Source organism: Thalassophryne amazonica, chromosome 9 (genome assembly GCF_902500255.1).
Source record: "Thalassophryne amazonica chromosome 9, fThaAma1.1, whole genome shotgun sequence".
NCBI lineage: Eukaryota > Metazoa > Chordata > Actinopteri > Batrachoidiformes > Batrachoididae > Thalassophryne > Thalassophryne amazonica.
The window spans coordinates 63,404,985-63,422,980 of NC_047111.1; the positions used below are offsets into that span (position 1 = coordinate 63,404,985).

Here is a 17,996-nt window from a genome sequence, read left to right on the forward strand (position 1 = left end):
CAACCTTGTGGGGGAAGACAGTTGTTAAATTTCACCAGGTTGGGCTCAACCAGTTGTCTGCTTTGGTGGTTACCATCCAGGATCTGAGGCGATGCAGGCTCCCACACCTCACCTGGTAAGAGAAACTGACTGAATAAAGAACACACAGTCAGAGAGAGAGAGTGTGTCCTTATAGGTAAGAGCTTTCACTGACAGAGACACTCTGCTCTGTCCACAGTGCTGCAGACAGTAAAAGCTGAACAATGAGTCATACAATCGGATTATTCAACTCTGCTCTTGGAAGAAACATCACCTTTGTTCGTCCTACATATTCATATTAACTGGATTTCTGACATACCTCATATGAACTATTACTATGTCTTTCTCTTTTTTGTTTATATTGTGTCAGTGTTGGGAAACACAGCTGTGATGGCTGTAATATTGTTGGACAGAAATCTAAGAACTCCAAAATATGTTGCAGTTTTTAATCTTGCATGGACAGACCTGCTTGGTAGCACTGTTCAGGTACCAAAGGTTCTTGACATCTTTCTGTTTAATCACCACATCATCTCCTATAATGACTGTATGACATTTCTTTTTTTCTGCTACACGTGTCTTTCTATGCAGGCTCTTAATCTGGTTGTTCTCTCCTATGACAGACTGATAGCGATCACCTTCCCACTGCACTATCACATGAAGGTCACACACAGGTTCATGTTTTCTTTGACTGGCTTTTTCTGGGTTTTAGTCATAACTGCTGTGCTCATTGCAGTGGGTCTTCTGACAAGACTTTCCATCTGTAAATCAGTGATTATTAACAATTATTTCTGTGATTACGGGCAAATATTCTGGCTGGCATGTAATGATAATACCCCCAGCTATGTAATTTCCTGGGTGTTAACAATTCTTATTCTTTGGTTTCCACTGACATTTATCTTGTTCAGTTACTCATGTATTGGCTGCACTTTACTTAAAGTAGCTTCAGTTCAGGAAAGAGTAAAAGCTTTTAAAACCTGCAGTGCTCACCTTTCATTAGTGGCAATCTATTTCCTCCCGATTTTAATTACATACACCTTCACTATATACATACCTCCAAATGTCAGAATGATAAGTCTGTCTCTGACCTCTGTTATTCCACCCATGTTAAACCCATTAATTTATGTTCTACAGACACAAGAAATAAAAAAATCTATGAAAAGGTTGTTGAAACTAAAATGCCTTTGTGCAAATTAAATTATAATTTCATGGTTAAAAAAAACAAAACACTGTTGCCTCACAGCAAGACAGTCATGGGATTGATTCCCACTTGTGGCCTTTCTGTGTGCAGTTTGCGTGTTCTCCCTGTGTTTGCTCGGGTTCCATCTGGGTGCTCCGGCTTCCTTTCAAAGACATGCAGGCTACACAGCAGAATCACCAGTGTAAAACTGTCAGTGGTAATTTAACACTGGGGATTTTATTGTGTAGGTCAATTGGAAACTTTAAATTGTCTGTAGTTGTGTATGCGAGTGTGAATGTGTTTGTTTGTCTGTTTTTTTTCCTGTGACAGACTGGCGTCCTGTCCAGGTAGTTCTCCGCCTCGCGCCCTGTGACTGCTTGGATAGCCTCCAGCCCCCCATGACCCTTAATTGGACTAAGCGTTTGAAAATGAGTGAGTGAGTAGTAAATAAAGTCCAGTTGCATTAGAATATCAGTGTATTTTGATATCTCAAACATTATCTGGAAAATGAAATATGAAAAAATATTGTAGACTAATGTCTGTAGGTGTACAAGTCAGCACTTTTTGCTTTACTGTCTGACTATTAACCAATCTTGGTGAATAATTTAGAGTTTTGCTTGTGATACAGTCTGAAACACAAGGCTTTTGGTTTAGTTTAGTTTTCTTCATTATTTATTTTATATAATGATGAAAATAGATCCTTGTCATTTGATATTTTATTAATTTATAAACAGAAACAGACTTACATTTTAGTGTTCATCACTGGTGCTGAACAGTCCAACATGAACTTTAAATAGGAGTCCAAAATTGTTCTGTCAACTTGCAAAAAACAATTCTGATGATGTAGTCCGTGACGGCCGTTCACTGACTTTGTGTAGAGACTGCTATGGTACTTTCCTCACTCCAGTGAAAAAATCGCATCAGAAAATTTGTTCATCCTCTTCATCCTAACAGCTCTTCATGTCTCTAGACGACTTATGGCATGGTTCATTTGTTTTTTTGTGAAGAAAAGGAAAAGAAAAGAATTAGCACTGTCAATTAGCGCCTTCAAATCATCATCCACCAGCCAAACAAACTCCGCCATGTTTAGCTAAACGTCGCCGCCGGTAGTGTGACCATGTGTGGTGGTCGGGACGTGCAATAACATATTTCATATAGCATCAAAATTGCACTCTAAAAAAGAATTATTGCATGACAAATGAAACAAAACGGCAAATGGTACAAATAATCCATGTCACGTGAAATAGAAGCAAAATCAAATGACAAGGATCCACTCAGCGGTTATACACTAGTGTTCAGAATAATAGTAGTGCTATATGACTAAAAAGACTAATCCAGGTTTTGAGTATATTTCTTATTGTTACATGGGAAACAAGGTACCAGTAGATTCAGTAAATTCTCACAAATCCAACAAGACCAAGCATTCATGATATGCACACTCTTAAGGCTATGAAATTGGGCTATTAGTAAAAAAAAAAAAAAAAAAAGTAGAAAAGTGGGTGTTCACAATAATAGTAGTGTGGCATTCAGTCAGTGAGTTTGTCAGTTTTGTGGAACAAACAGGTGTGAATCAGGTGTCCCCTATGTAAGGATGAAGCCAGCACCTGTTGAACATGCTTTTCTCTTTGAAAGCCTGAAGAAAATGGGACATTCAAGACATGACTAAAAAGTTGATTGGAGAGGGGAAAACATATACGCAGGTGCAAAATATTACAGGCTGTTCACCTACAATGATCTCCAATGCTTTAAAATGGACAAAAAAAAAAAAAAAACACAGAGACGCGTGGAAGAAGACAGAAAACAACCATCAAAATGGATAGAAGAATAACCAGAATGGCAAAGGCTCACCCATTGATCAGCTCCAGGATGATCAAGACAGTCTGGAGTTACCTGTAAGTGCTGTGACAGTTAGAAGACGCCTGTGTGAAACTAATTTATTTGCAGAATCCCCCGCAAAGTCCCTCTGTTAAATAAAAGACATGGGCAGAAGAGTTACAATTTGCCAAAGAACACATCACTGGCCTAAAGAGAAATGGAGGAATATTTTGTTGGACTGATGAGAGTAAATTGTTTCCTTCCTAAACGTAGCCACTGACTTGAGCAGGTGATTTCACTGATTAACATCACTTTGAGCAGACTGGGATGAGTTTCATCATGAAATCACCTGCTGGAGTCAGTGGCGACCAAGAAATCCTGCACCCGGTTGGCTTTTCTGGAATCTTTGGATACCACTGCTCTACAGCAAGCACACAGGCGAGAGTGGTGAGGAAAACTCCCTCTGTGATAATAAAAGAAGAATCCTCAAATAGTCCAGACTCAAGGGGTGGACCCGCTGCTAGGCCACTCTAACAGTTACAAGGTTTTTACAGTTTTACAAAGCTGAAGAAACAAAAAAACAGGAAATCAAAAACAACATCTGCAACATCAGCTTCAGCCATGGCATTTCATGGTCAGTCAAGCATCCCATGTTCTGCAGCTGCCAGTCCTGCATGGTGCCCCTCCGCACCTCGATAGAGAGAAAATGACAGAATCAGTCAGCCGGAAAACCACACATAAGGTGTAATTCATTAGCAGGAAAGCAACAGGAAAGCAAAGAAATACTATGGTGATCACCGGCTGCTAGCCCTATGGAAGTAAATCTGTGCCATCAGAGTTTGAAGTTGAATTTCTAAGGCTGAATTTGTTTAGCATCAAAGTATTCAGCCTCAAAAAATTCAACCTAAAAAAAAATCAACCTATAAAATTCAACCTCAAAAAATTCAACCTCAAAAAATTCAACCTCAAAAAATAGAAAACAGGGAGAAGCAATCAATTCCTGTCTCAATCACCAACGTCCAGGAATGTATCACGTCGTCGTGTTCTTCTTTTGATTTGGTCTTGGTGTCACATGACCAATGGAGCAAAATGTGATTGGCTGAACACTGGACACTTTTCTATTTTTTGAGGTTGAATTTTTTTTTTTTTTTTTTTTTTTAGGTTGAATTTTTGAGGTTGAAATTTTTTTAGTTGACTTGTTTTTAGGATGAATTTTTTAGGTGAAGTTTTTGGGGCTGAATATTTGATGCTAAACAAATTCAGTCTTCTAAATTCAACTTTAAACTCTGATTTCAATGCTAAAATATTCAATCTTACAAGTTCAAATTCAAAATCTGATGGCATAGATTTACTTCCATATAGCCCTAAGCTTCACTAACAGACCCTGAATTTAGATTAAGTGAGGCCAGAGACCTGTTCCATTACTAATACTAACTAATGAATGAATTTAAAAGGATAGGAACCATAGTCCCAGAGACCAGAGAGTGGTGGCCAATTACAGGTGCATCAAACTACTCAGCCTCCCTGGTAAGTCCACTGCAGGGTGCTGGAAAGGAGGGTTGTTAGTCGTTGTTAGGTAGTTGAACCGTCCAACTCTTCACCCTCACAAGGATCCTGGAGGGTGCCTGGGAGTATGCCCATCCGTCTACATGGTTTTGTGGGACTTGGAGAAGGCGTATGATTGAGTACCATGGGAGATACTGTGGGAGGTGCAGCAGGAGTATGGAGTGAGGGGTCCCTTCTCAGGGCCATCCAATCTCTGTACTCACAAAGTGAGAGCTGCGTTGGATGCTCGGCAGTAAGTCAGATTTGTTTCCGGTTGGGGATGGCCTCCACCAGGGTTGCGCCTTGTCCCCAATCCTGTTTGTGATAGTCATGGACAGGATATCAAGGCACAGTCCGGAAGAGGAGGGTTTCCAGTTTGGTGAGCTCAGGGTCTCATCGCTGCTTTTGCAGATGATGTGGGCCTGTTGGTTTCAATCGGCCTGTGACCTCCAACACCTCCGAGTGGTGAAGTCTTACCTCAGTGAAGGAGGGTCAAGTAACCTCAGGTCTTCATGAGTGAGGGGACAATGGAGAGTAAGATTGGGCCGGAGAATTGGTGCAGCAGGGGGCCAGGGCGGTAGTGCATTTGCCTCACTGTACTGTTGTGACAAAAGGGGAGCTGAGCCAAAAGGCGAAGCTCTCAATCTACGGTCAATCTTCACCTATGGTCACGAGGGTTGGTCATGACTGAAAGAACTAATCGCAGTGTAGCCTGACAACAGGGCACCAGTAAATATTAGAGGAAAAGGAAAAATAATCATTTGTAGTTTAAACTTTAGCCACACATGGCACAACAAGCTGTAGCAAGTATAGAATATTAAGATCCAAAATTTGATTAAATTGGACTGGACCTCACCACGGTCACCAAAATATTAACAATTTTAAGTTTTAATAATTATTTGGATCAAATGTACGGACCAGAAATGTAAGGAATTTGAATATTAAGATGTATTCATCTTTAATATTGAAAGGTTGTCCTTGTAGGGGACCCAGGTAAGTCGTGCCACATTAGTAAAGCAGTATTTAATTAGAATTGAATTTATTTACCTCAGGGCAGCACCTATATTTTTTTCTTTAAAGCCACAGGAATTGACCAACACTGTTTTCACCTGAACACAATAAAAACCACAGCAGACCACACAACCAACATCTTAACCTCTTGAGTTCAGCGAGTTCTGATGGCCGTTGCTTCGGCAGTCAGGTCCATCAGAACTCGCTGGACTCAAGAGGTTAAGATGTTTGTTCTCAAAAGATTTCTGGTGACTTCCAAAAATTTGTGGAACCGGATTAAAGGTTTTGGTGTATTTAGAACAAGTTGAAGTTTGAACACAGCGTTGTAAATTAGATGGAGAAAGACGCTTTTCTGTAAATTCGCTCTTATTCTGAAAGTTCCGCGAGGACGTATTCTTATAAAATTGAAACTTGACAATCCTGAAAAGAGTTAGACTGGTAATGTTATCAAAAGTTATGAAACACAGAATGAAATGAAGAACCATGTGATAGCTTTAAGCTACATGAGGCTAGGCCATTTGGGGTTTGGGCATCCCTGACAATTTTCATGATTTAACTTTATAAATCATTGGTTGTCTGGATCCGAAATTTCAGTTAAATATATCATATAGCAGATGAACACACTGATATTTGAGAAGTGAAATGAAGTTTCTAGCATTTACAGAAAGTGTGCAATAATTATTTAAACAAAATTAGACAGGTGCATAAATTTGGGCACCCTTGTCATTTTATTGACTTGAATATATTGAATAATTATTGGAAAACAAAATTGGTTTGGTAAGCTCATTGACCCTTGACCTCCTTACACAGGTTAATCCAATCATGAGAAAGCATCTCTTGTCATGAGTGGCAACATGGGACTCTCTAAACAACTCTCAAATGACCTGACAACAAAGATTGTTTAACATCATGGTTTAGAGGAAGGATACAAAAAAGCTATATTAGAGATTTCAGCTGTCAGTTTCCACTGTGAGGAACGCAGTGAGGAAATGGAAGACTGCAGGCACAGTACTAGTTAAGGCCCAAAGTGGGAGACCAAGAAAAACCTCAGATAAGCTGAAGTGAAGGATGGTGAGAACAGTCATAGTCAACCCACAGACCTGCTCCAAAGACCTACAACATGATCTTGCTGCAGATAGTGTCTCTGTGCATTGTTCAACTATACAGCACACTTTGCACAAGGAGATGCTGGACGAGAGAGTAATGCAGAGGAAGCCTTTTCTGCATACACGCCACAAACAGAGTCGCTTGAGGTATGCTAAAGCACACTTGGACAAGCCAGGTTCATTTTGGAATAAGGTGCTGTGGACTGATGAAACTAAAATTGTGTTATTTGGACATAACAAGGGCTGGTATGCATGGCAGAAAAAGAACACAGCATTCCAAGAAAAACACTTGCTACCTACAGTAAAATTTGGAGGTGGTTCCATCATGCTGTGGGGCTATGTGGCCAGTGCAGGTACTGGGAATCTTGTTAAAGTTGAGGGTCACATGGATTCCAATCAATATCAGCAGATTCTTGAGAACAATGTCCATGAATCAGTGACAAAGTTGAAGTTGTGCCTGGGCTGGATCTTTCAACAAGACAAAGACCCTAAACACTGCTCAAATTCTACTATGGCATTCATGCAGAGGATCAAGTACAATGTTCTGGAATGGCCATCTCAGTCCCCAGACCTGAATATTATTGAAAATCGGTGGCGTGATTTTAAGCGGGCTGTCCATGCTCGGAAACCAACAAACCTGACATGTTTTGTAAAGACGAATGGTCAAAATACCTTCAGCTAGAATCCAGACTCTCATTGGAAGCTATAAGAAGTGTTTAGAGGCTGTTAATTCTGCAAAAGGAGGATCTACTAAATATTGATGTATTTTTTTTTCTGTTGGGGTGCACCTGCCTAATTTTGTTTAAAGAATTATTACACATTTTCTGTGAATCCTATAAACTTCATTTCACTTCTCAAATATCACTGTCTGCTATATGTTATATTTAACTGAAATTGCTGATCCAAAACAACCAATGATTGATAAAGGAAAATCACAGAAATCATCAGGGGTGCCCAAAATTTTACATACCACTGTATTATATATATTGAATTATCAGTAAATTTTGCAAAATAACATAGCCCCACATACAACCCCAATTCCAATGAAGTTGGGATGATGTGCAAAAACAGAATACAATGATTTGCAAATCCTCTTCAACCTATATTTCACTGATTACACCACAAAGACAAGATATTTAATGTTCAAACTGATAGACTTTTGTTTTTGTGCAAATATTTGTTTTACATTCGGCGACGCGGTTTGGAGGAACCGAACCAGCATCTGACCGGACCCAGCGTTAAAAGAACAGAGAGCGGTTCAAAGAAAACAGATTTATTAACCAACTGTGCAATAATGTGCAAAAAGGAGCAGCGGTCTGGCATGGGAGGACGGCGCGTGGGAGGACGGGGTGCGCTCAGCCGCGCAAATGGACCGGAGCCACAAATGTTGTGGACCCAGGAACCCTGCCGACACCCCCCAGGCGGCTGCACGGACCACCGAGTCTGTGAAGAGGAGAATGAGGTTAGTAAGCCCAAACCTTCAACTCAGAGGGAAGTTCACACAAGCATACAATCAGCAAACACTTCCAGGCTTAATTTAGAGGTAGCTCCTCACAGCAAGTGTCAAACTAACAATTTCCATGCACGGTGGTGAGGAGCGGACCAAACAATTAACGTAACAGCCTCAAATAGAACAGCGTGCGGGAACGCTTAATTACAGCTGTTAATTATTAGGAATCATAAACATTAAAGTACCTCAGGAAGTGCGCAGTAAAGCTTGAGAACCTCACTTCTTCTCTCTCACAGATACATGCGTCAAACCTGGAGCGGTCCTTAGCGTCTGTTGTAATGAGGCTGATCTCTCAAAGTCAGCCTCACACGGATGGCACAAAGTTAATCCTCTGGCAAAGATGCCCTGTATCTTCAGGGCTTAAATCCAGCAGGCCTCATCAGGGAATGCACTCCAGCTGTGGGTCCTGTTGTACTGCACGTGTAGACAGGCAGCAGGTGCAGGCAATGAGTGAGGTTCTCTGGTCCTCTGCACACTTCACCTCTTCTCAACTCAGGGCCAAATGCAAACCACCTGGGGAGACACAAGAAAAGCAGGGCCAGCCAAACACCTCCAATCCATGACAATTTGATCATTTTGAAATGGATGCCTGCAACACATTTTAAAAGAAGCTGGGACAGGGACAACAAAATATTGCGAAAGTTGAAGAATGCTCAAAGAATACCTCTTTGGAACATTCCACAGGTGAACAGGTTAATTTAATAACAGGTTAATAAAGTATTTGTCATGATTGGGGATAAAAGGAGCATCCCCAAAAGGGTCAGCCATTCACAAGCAAAGATAGGGCGAGAATCACCACTTTGTGAAAAACTGCATGAAAAAATAGTCCAACAGTTTAAGAACAATGTTTCTCAATCAATTGCAAGGAATTTAGGGATTCCATCATCTACAGTCCATAATATAATCAGAAGATTCAGAAAATCTGGAGAACTTTCTACACGTAAGTGGCAAGACCGAAAACCAACACGGAATGCCCGTGACCTTCGATTACTCAGGCAGCACTACATTAAAAACCGACACCATTGTGTAAAGGATCTTACCGCGTGGGCTCAGGAACATTTCAGAAAACCATTGTCAGTTAACAGAGTTCATCACTACATCTACAAGTGCAAGTTAAAACTCTACCATGCAAAGTGAAAGCCATACATCAACAACATCCAGAAATGCAGCTGCCTTCTCTGGGCCCGAGCTCATTTGAATGGACAGACACAAAGTGGAAAAGTGTGGTGTGGTCTGATGAGTCCACATTTCAAATTGTTTTTGGAAATCATGGACGTCTTGTCCTCCGGACAAAAGAGGAAAAAGACCATCCAGATTGTTACCAGCACAAAGTTCAAAAGCCAGCATCTGTGATGGTATAGGGGTGTGTTAGTGCCCATGGCATAGGCAGCTTACACATCTGTGATAGCACCGTTATAAAGTGCAAAATACGACAATGGAGACCCCGGACTTTTGAACAACTAAAGTTGTACATCAAGCAAGAATGGGAAAGAATTCCAAGCTTCAACATTTAGCATCCTTAGTTCCCAAATGCTCATCGAGTGTTGTTAGAAGGAAAGGTGATGTAACACAGTGGTAAACATACCACTGTCCCAGCTTTTTTGAAACTTGTTGCAGGCATCCATTTCAAAATGAGCAAATATTTGCACAAAAACAATAAAGTTTATCAGTTTGGACATTAAATATCTTGTTTTGTGGTGTATTCAATTGAATATAGGTTGAAGAGAATTTGCAAATCATTGTATTATGTTTTTATTTACATTTTACACAACGTCCCAACTTCATGGGAATTGGGGTTGTAAAGCATCTCTGTCACACCAAAGAGTGAGTTAATGGTGTGGGCTCGTACAAAAATGGTCCAGGTGGAACGGATTGTTGTGCTCTGGTGGAGGCTATGCCAGGCGCTAGTGTCGGTGGCATGGGTGTGGCAAGGGCTGTGGTAGAAGTAAGGAAAGGGAGAGTGCCAATTGGTGTGTGTAACCCACATCTATGCAGTGTTTCTATCGGCCGTTTTCACAATTGGGTCAGCTCTATTGTATTGAGTGTTCTGATGTGCATGGCCTCTTGTGAAGGATAGTGTTGTCCAGGCCGTGCTGGTGGACATCACTGCTGTCAGTCCAGAGTTTCCCTCAACGGTAGGTACATTGGGAAATTGCTCTGATCTGTCCGAACAATAGCAAAGAGAGCTACAAGCCCCGTTACAAAAATGGGAGAAAGTGTTTGCTCAGCACGATGAGGATTTCGGCCAGACAAACTTGGTGCAGAATAGGATAGAGGATAGAAGCTGCTCCTATCTGAGAGAGGTACCAGCCGATGGTATGGCCTGGAACTACGTCTGGACAAGTGTAAGCTGCTGCAGCAAGATGTAATATTCCTGGGACATGTGGTGGATTGACATGGTGTGAGTCTTGACCCAGGGAAAATCCGCCGCTGTCCTGTATTGGCCTGTTCCAACCACCATTAAGCAGGTTAGAGCGTTCCTAGGTTTAGCTGGATACTTTAGCTGGACGGTTTGTTGCTGGATTTGCCAAACTAGCCTGGCCCCTGAACAGACTCTTAACAGGTACCCCTGTTGACAAAAGGTCGCAGTCCAAGGAAGTAATCTGGACCGTAGAGTGCCAAGCCTCCTTTTGATGCCCTTAAAAAGGCTGTAACGCAGGCCCCCGTCCTTGCATATGCCAATTATGATAAACCTTTTATTGTGTATGCAGACATTTATAACCAGGGACTTAGTGCTGTTTTTTTCTCAGGTTCAGAATGGTCACGAACGTGTCATAGTGTTGCGGGTGGAACCTTGGGCAACAGCGACACCCCACGGTTCCACCCGCAACAGGATCTTGTGGGAAGTAACCATTTATTTTTTGGGGGGTTGTTTTTTATTTGGGTTTCTATTAACTTCACGGATGCAGGCGCAGTGGAGGAGATATTGCGCCAGTGACTGTAGTGGCTGGTTTGGCATTGGATTGAGCTGCGCAGCCATGGATCATGAGGCGGAGGAGCAGGCCATGTCACACTGCATCAAAGAACTGGAAAATCAGCTTTCAGTATTGACAGCTGCTAGCATGGACTTAGAAATCCCATCCACCTCGTCAGGAACTACAGGTGGGGGATCTGTTCTACAGACACATACATGCCTCTGTCATATACAACCCCTGGCAAAAATTATGGAATCACCGGCCTAAGAAACACTATAAGAAATCAGGAAAAAAAAATTGTGGCAGTCAATAAAAGTTACTTTTTTAGACCAAGCAGAGGGAAAAAAATATGGAATCACTCTTAAAGCCAGAAAGTTGCCATTTGAAATGACTTTAGTTTTGTGTCATGTCTGTGATCTGCTTTTTTTCTACAAAATTAAACAACTGAATGAACATCCTCCGAGGCCGGTGATTCCATAATTTTTGCCAGGGGTTGTATGTGCAGCAGGATAGAAAGCTGCCATTGTTTTCAGGCAAGGTGGATAATACTGACTCTTGGACTCCGGATGAATGGATTGAGCAGATCAGACAGTTTGCAGAAATAAGAGGTACAACAGAAAAAGAATGATCACAAATTGTTTATGATCATTTGGAGGGTGTTGCACGCACAGAGATAAAAATTTTTGTCAATGCCACAAGGAGAATGTATGGACTCTAAGGTTCTGAAAGAAGTCTATGGTTGTATGCATTCACACAGTGTTACAGCGCCGGTTTTATAACTGTAAACAACTGGAGGGTGAGACCTTCATTGATTTTACACATTCCCTGATGGATTTGATGGACATGATTACTAAAAGTGATGCTCAGGCTGCCTCAGCGGCTGCCTCAAAAGATTTGCGTGACCAATTTTTTGATGGTGTTTGAGATCAAGCTTTAAAAAAAGATTGAGAGACTTGGTTAATGCAAATCCCAACTGGACTATTCGTGAGGCCAGAGCCGAAGCCATTAGGTGGATGGCTCAGTGTGGGGGCCAGCATAAACTGAAAAATAATCAATGTGGTTCACTTTGAAATGAAGCGGTTGCTTCTTGTGAAAGTGTTTTAGGCTCTTCCCATCACAGTGAACTATGTCCCTTTTGAAAGCACAGCAGTTCTCAACTGGATTTGGTTATTAAAGCACTGCCCCCCACCAATTTCCCTCCATCTAGAACTCATTACACCAGACCCTGGCGAACAACTGATGGGCAGCCTATTTGTTTAGCTGTAATCAGGGGTGGTCATATAGCACGAAACTGTCCAACTAATGCTAAAATGAACCCAACGAGGGCATTCAAAGCCAGCTGAAGCCAATGAGAAACTAGAAGCCGCCAGTGTGCAGAGCCAAACAGTGGTGGAGGGATTGCATGGCTCCAAGAATAATGTTCATGTTGATTTTGATTTAGGCCACCTTATTGGTGATTGCTTTGAGGCAGAGGTAAATTTTTCTGGTGTCAGTGTTCCTTGTTTGTTAGAAAGTGGTTCAGTGGTTACTACTGTGACAGAAAGTTACTTTAAGGATAACTTTCCTCATCTTTCTGAGGAAGGACTGAGGGATTGTGGATGGTTGGGCCGAAAAGCAGCCAATGGCTTAAATATACCATATTTGGGCTATATAGAATTATATGTACAGATCCTGGGTGTGTCTCTTCCCCGACGGGTTGTGTTAATTGTGAAAGATCTCTCTGACAGCCATATGAGACAAAAAAGAATCTGTACCTGGAGTACTGGGTATGAATGTGTTTAACCCTCTCTATTGTGAACTGATGAAACAACATGGCCTCAACCTCTGGGAGGTGCCCATGATCCAGTCTGCTTCACCTGGCCTGAGAAGAGTCCTGCCAAGTGATGGAGGCTATGGCCAGCCCTCCAGAACCTCATCTGGTGAGAGTACGGTGTAAGACACCCCTTTGCATTCCTGCAGGTATTTGATAGGTTCTCCTTTGTACATCGTTGGGTCGACGATGATTCTTGTTGGGAATGGATGTTGTGGGTGGAACCATGGGGTGTCACTGTTGCCCCACAGACTACTATAAGAAGCAGAAGTGGGGTGGCGAGTGTCATTTTCCGTGGGAGGCTGGGGCATTACCTGGGTCCATGCTTTGTGCTGATGTAACAAATTGTTTTGGTGAGTTTTTATGTTTTATGGTTTAAATTATTAGTGCAGAAGTAAATCTTTTTATTATTTTATGGCAGGGTTGCATTCAATTTGACATTCCACGTTGGCAGAACAACAGATGCAGTGAGGAGCGAGCGTGTGGTGGGATTTGACGCACAGGTACATCTGTTATAATATACATAAAAGTTTTATTAAAGTAGTTGGGACTTAAATGTTGATTTGCCTTTTTTTTTTTTGTTTTACAGTGATACACTGTTTTCTGCTGTCCTTGTAGTTGTGTCTGTTTTTTTCCCTCATTAGTCCATCTGAATTTTAGCCTGTTGATGTCAGAATTAGTGTTTGTAAGGAGGAATAACTAGTTTATTTTTGTTGTTTTTATCTGTTTTTATTGTTTTGGTCACATCCCTAAACCTGCACTGCCGAGGTAAACTTTTTGTCACCTAATCATCTGAAGTGCTGTGATGTAATGCGGTGCATTGGTTCGTTTGTGGTTTTGCCGTGGTTGACACTGGTGTGTTTGTAATTGGGTTGTTCATAAAGTGTCCTCAGGGTGGTGCAGTTGAAGCAGGAATGTGATCTATTTATTTTGAGTGCAAATAAATAATATAAACTATACTGCTGACTCTGTCTGCGTATCTACAACCTGGTAACAATATCATACGCTAGTAGGAGCTTGCACTCAACCGAACAGAATGATGCTAACTACAGTTCTTTTAAACTTGAGCTGTTAGCGCTAAAATCTATACTTCTATACTGGCATCTATACTGAAGACCAATCATATGAATCATTTATCTCCATTATCTCCAAGTCGATAAACATTGTCCACTGATATCAAATGTTGCACACAAGTGATATACTGACTAACCCTGGATCACTAAGGGACTGTTGAACGCATGCAAAAAGAAAAAAATTTGTACAAGCGTAGAACAATTGAGGCCAAGAGTAAATACAAGACATAAAAAAACAAGTTGATCAATATTATGCGATCTTGCAAGATCGCAATATATTGGTCAACTTTTTATATGTGATTTGTTGGGAAAAAAAATCAAACATCAAGGTACATGGAAGCTCTTAAATGAAATCATCAAAAATAACAAAAAGTCATCCAAGACTATTCATCATACTTTACTCAAATACTGATACAGTGGTCAAAGAAATCATTTTGATCATTTAATGATTATTTTGCCAATGTGGGGAAAAAAAATTGCAAATGCAATTGTACCTTCTAATGTGGCCTCTTGGGATAACAGGACAATGAGGACTAACCTTTCAGATTCAATATTTATCAGAGAAACTGATGAATAAGAAATAATTAACATAGTACATAAACTAAAAGGGAAAAAAATCAACTGATCACGATATTTTGATATGTCTTTGAAAAAATATAATCGATTGTGTCATTAATTCTTCAACTTATGTCTGTAACTTTTCATTAACAACTGGCAGATTTCCCTTCCAAAATGAAAATAGCTAAAGTGGTACTGCTGCTCAAATCCGGTGACAAACACATATTTTTCAAACTACAGGCCAATCTCACTGTTACGTCAATTTCAAAAATTCTGGAAAAAGTATTCATTAAGAGGTTGGATGATTTTATATCCAAACATCACATACTAAATGGGCAGCAATTTGGATTTAGGAAAAATCGTACCACTTCACTGGCTGGAATTGAGTTTGTGTAACATATCGCAAATGTAATTGAAAAGAAACAATAGGGTAGAGTAGTTTTTTTTTTTTTTGACTAACAGAAAGCTTTTGATACTATTGATCATACTGTATTATTGGATAAATTATGGAAATATGGCATCAGAGGATTAGCACATGATTGGATAGCCATCTACGTGTATAATAGGTATCAGCTGGTTCACTTGGGTGGGATAAATTCAGAACTTTTGAGGTGCACTTGTGGGGTGCCCCAGGGCTCAGTCCTTGGGCCTTTGCTGTTTCTTTTATATATTAATGACATATGCTTGGTTTCCAAGTCTGTGAGTTGTATTTTATTTGCTGATGACACAACTGTGTTTTGTAGTGGGGATCATTTGGGACAGGTTCTGGACAAGATGGAGAGGGAACGAAAGAAGTTTAAGGAATGGCTTGATTCTAACAAATTGACGCTTCACTTTGGTAAAACAAAGTGCATCATATTTGGTAATAAGCCCAGGAACGCATGTAGAAATTTACGAATACGCGATGTTGAAATTGAATTCATTAATGAAACTAAATTACTTGGGGTCTTTATTGACGATAACTTAAGTTGGAAAACACATATAAATTATGTTAAATCTAAAATGTCAAAGATCATTGCCATTTTATATAAAGCACAAGACTTCCTCCCCCAACACTCATTAGTTACTTTATATCACTCATTACTTGTTCCGTACATGACCTACTGTATTGACGTTTGGGGACCCACCTACAAATCTAACACAAATCCCATGTTTTTACTTCAAAAGAAAGCTATAAGTAATATTAGTAAGAAACCTTACCATGAGCCAACAAATCCTTTGTCCGTTTGCATAGTTTGAAATTTTGGCACTAGATTGATTACATTATAATACAAATTATGTTCAAAGTGAAAAAATAGACTGAAGCCACAATACGTAAAGGACCTGTTTGAAATGAGGGACTCCAGTTACAATTTACGAGGAACATTATTATTTCAGAAACCAAAGATTCAGACTACTGTAAAAAGTCATTGTGTTTCTGTCAAAGGTGTAAATATTTGGAATAGTTGCCCAGATAATATAAAATCACTCGGTGGTTTGACTGGTTTAAAAAGGCTCTATAAAAATTATTTGATTACTTGCTATGGCATGTTAAACTAGGTTTATTGATTCTGTCGTGTTGTGATTGATTGTGTTCTGATTCTGTTGTGCACTGCTGCTTCCATGTTTATGTATTTTTTGAAATTCAAATTCATGGATCAGTGTATACTTTGTAGTAGTTATGACGGGTATATGTATAATTTTATATACATATGTATATTTTTTTCCAAAATAAATAAAAATACTTCATTTAGTCATTTGGAGTCAGTTTGGATAAATCATCGCACCACTGTGCTCATGTTCAGGTGCAGCCTGACTGACTGAGGATTACACCGACCCGCTGTGCTTACGGTCTTGTGTCAGGGGAGTGCTGAGCTCCTGACACCAGGAAAGATCCAAATCTTGTAAAGATGTGGAAAAATAAATAATTATCCAGGAAAACAGAAAGGGATACACTAAATTTGACAATCTGTGGGGTGAATGTGCAGCGACATCGTGCCACTGCTTAAGGAGAGCCCTGGACTATTGATGTTGTTTAAAAATGCAAAAGTACTTTTTATCCGATTACTTGATAAATCACCAGAATAATCGATAGAATACTCGATTGCTAAAATAACTGATAGCTGCAGCCCTATTAGAATTTAAAACATTGTTAAAACCCATGAAAAAAAAACAAAGAAAACATGAGCCTGTGTGTGACCTTCATGTGACAGTGGAGTGGGAAGGTGTTCGCTACCGGTCTGTCATAGGAGAGAACAACCAGATTAAGAGCCTGCATAGAAAAACACGTGTAGCAGAAAAAGAAATGTCATACAGTCATTATAGGAGATGTTGGGGTGATTAAACAGAAAGATGTCAAGAACTGTTGGCACCTGAACAGTGCTACCAAGCAGGTCTGCCCATGCAAGGTTAGAAACTGCAACATATTTTGGAGTTCTTAGATTTTGGCCCAACAATATTACAGCCATCAGAGTTGTGTTTCCCAACACTGACACAATATAAACAAAAAAGAGAAAGATGTTATGGTTGGGGGTCCAGACAGAATTGGACCATTATGGGTGATGGACTTAAACGGTGGTAGCAATGAACAGAACTGATTGTGAACAGAAAGAGATGTATTTACAATAAACACATGAACAATGCTGTGCTGGTTAGATGGCCTGCTGAGCCAAGATAGGGCCTGCTTGTTGCGGTGGAACTCTGGGAGCTGCAGTGCACACACGGACAGCCTTGGGTGTCTGAGATCAAGCAGGAATCCTGGGGTATAAGAAAACTGCATCTGGAGCCAGTAGAATAAGGTCATGGCTGAATCTGGCCTGGGGAAAGGAAAGAATCCGTCAAAAACTGATCTTAAAGCCGGGGTTTAAGTAGCCCGCTCCTGTTGAAGCACTTAAGCAGATAAGCTTCAGGTGTGAGGAGATGATGAGTTACATGTGTTCCTCAGCTCTGCAGCACGCCATCTAGGGGGAAAAACTAACAAACTACACACAAGGTTAAAAAGGGAAGGAGAGAGGTGGACAAACGCAGACCAAGACAGTACCCCCCCCCCGCCTCAAAGAGCGCCTCCTGGCGACTAAACAGGGCAGGAAGGAACCATCCAGAGCCCACGGCGAAGACCACAGAGGCCGAGCAACTCTCCAGGGCCCACAGGGGAACAGGAACTGTTTGGAGGTTAGGTCAACCGAGGGGTAAAAAATGTTTAGGGTTCAGGACATCAATCCAATGCTCTCAGAAAAAAACACTCTCACCTATCCAGGGAAGCGACCCCAAGACTGTGGAAAAATGAGGCCCAAAGTCACCTGTACAGAGTCTATCCAGTGCTTCCAGATGAAATCCTCCACCTCGCAGGAAAGCGCACCCATGTCTGTGGGTGGGATGAGGTCCACGGTCACCTGTGGGATGGAAATCAAACTGTCCTGGAAACATCGACCGGGATCCAAACCGCCCAAAAACAAAACAAAAACTAGGACTGCAAGCAG

General features: G+C 40.9%; 1 pseudogene; it reads left to right on the plus strand.

Moving 5' to 3' along the window:
• Positions 1–242: 242 nt before the first annotated feature.
• Positions 243–1,212, plus strand: LOC117517939 (annotated as a pseudogene).
• The last annotated feature ends 16,784 nt before the right edge of the window (positions 1,213–17,996 follow it).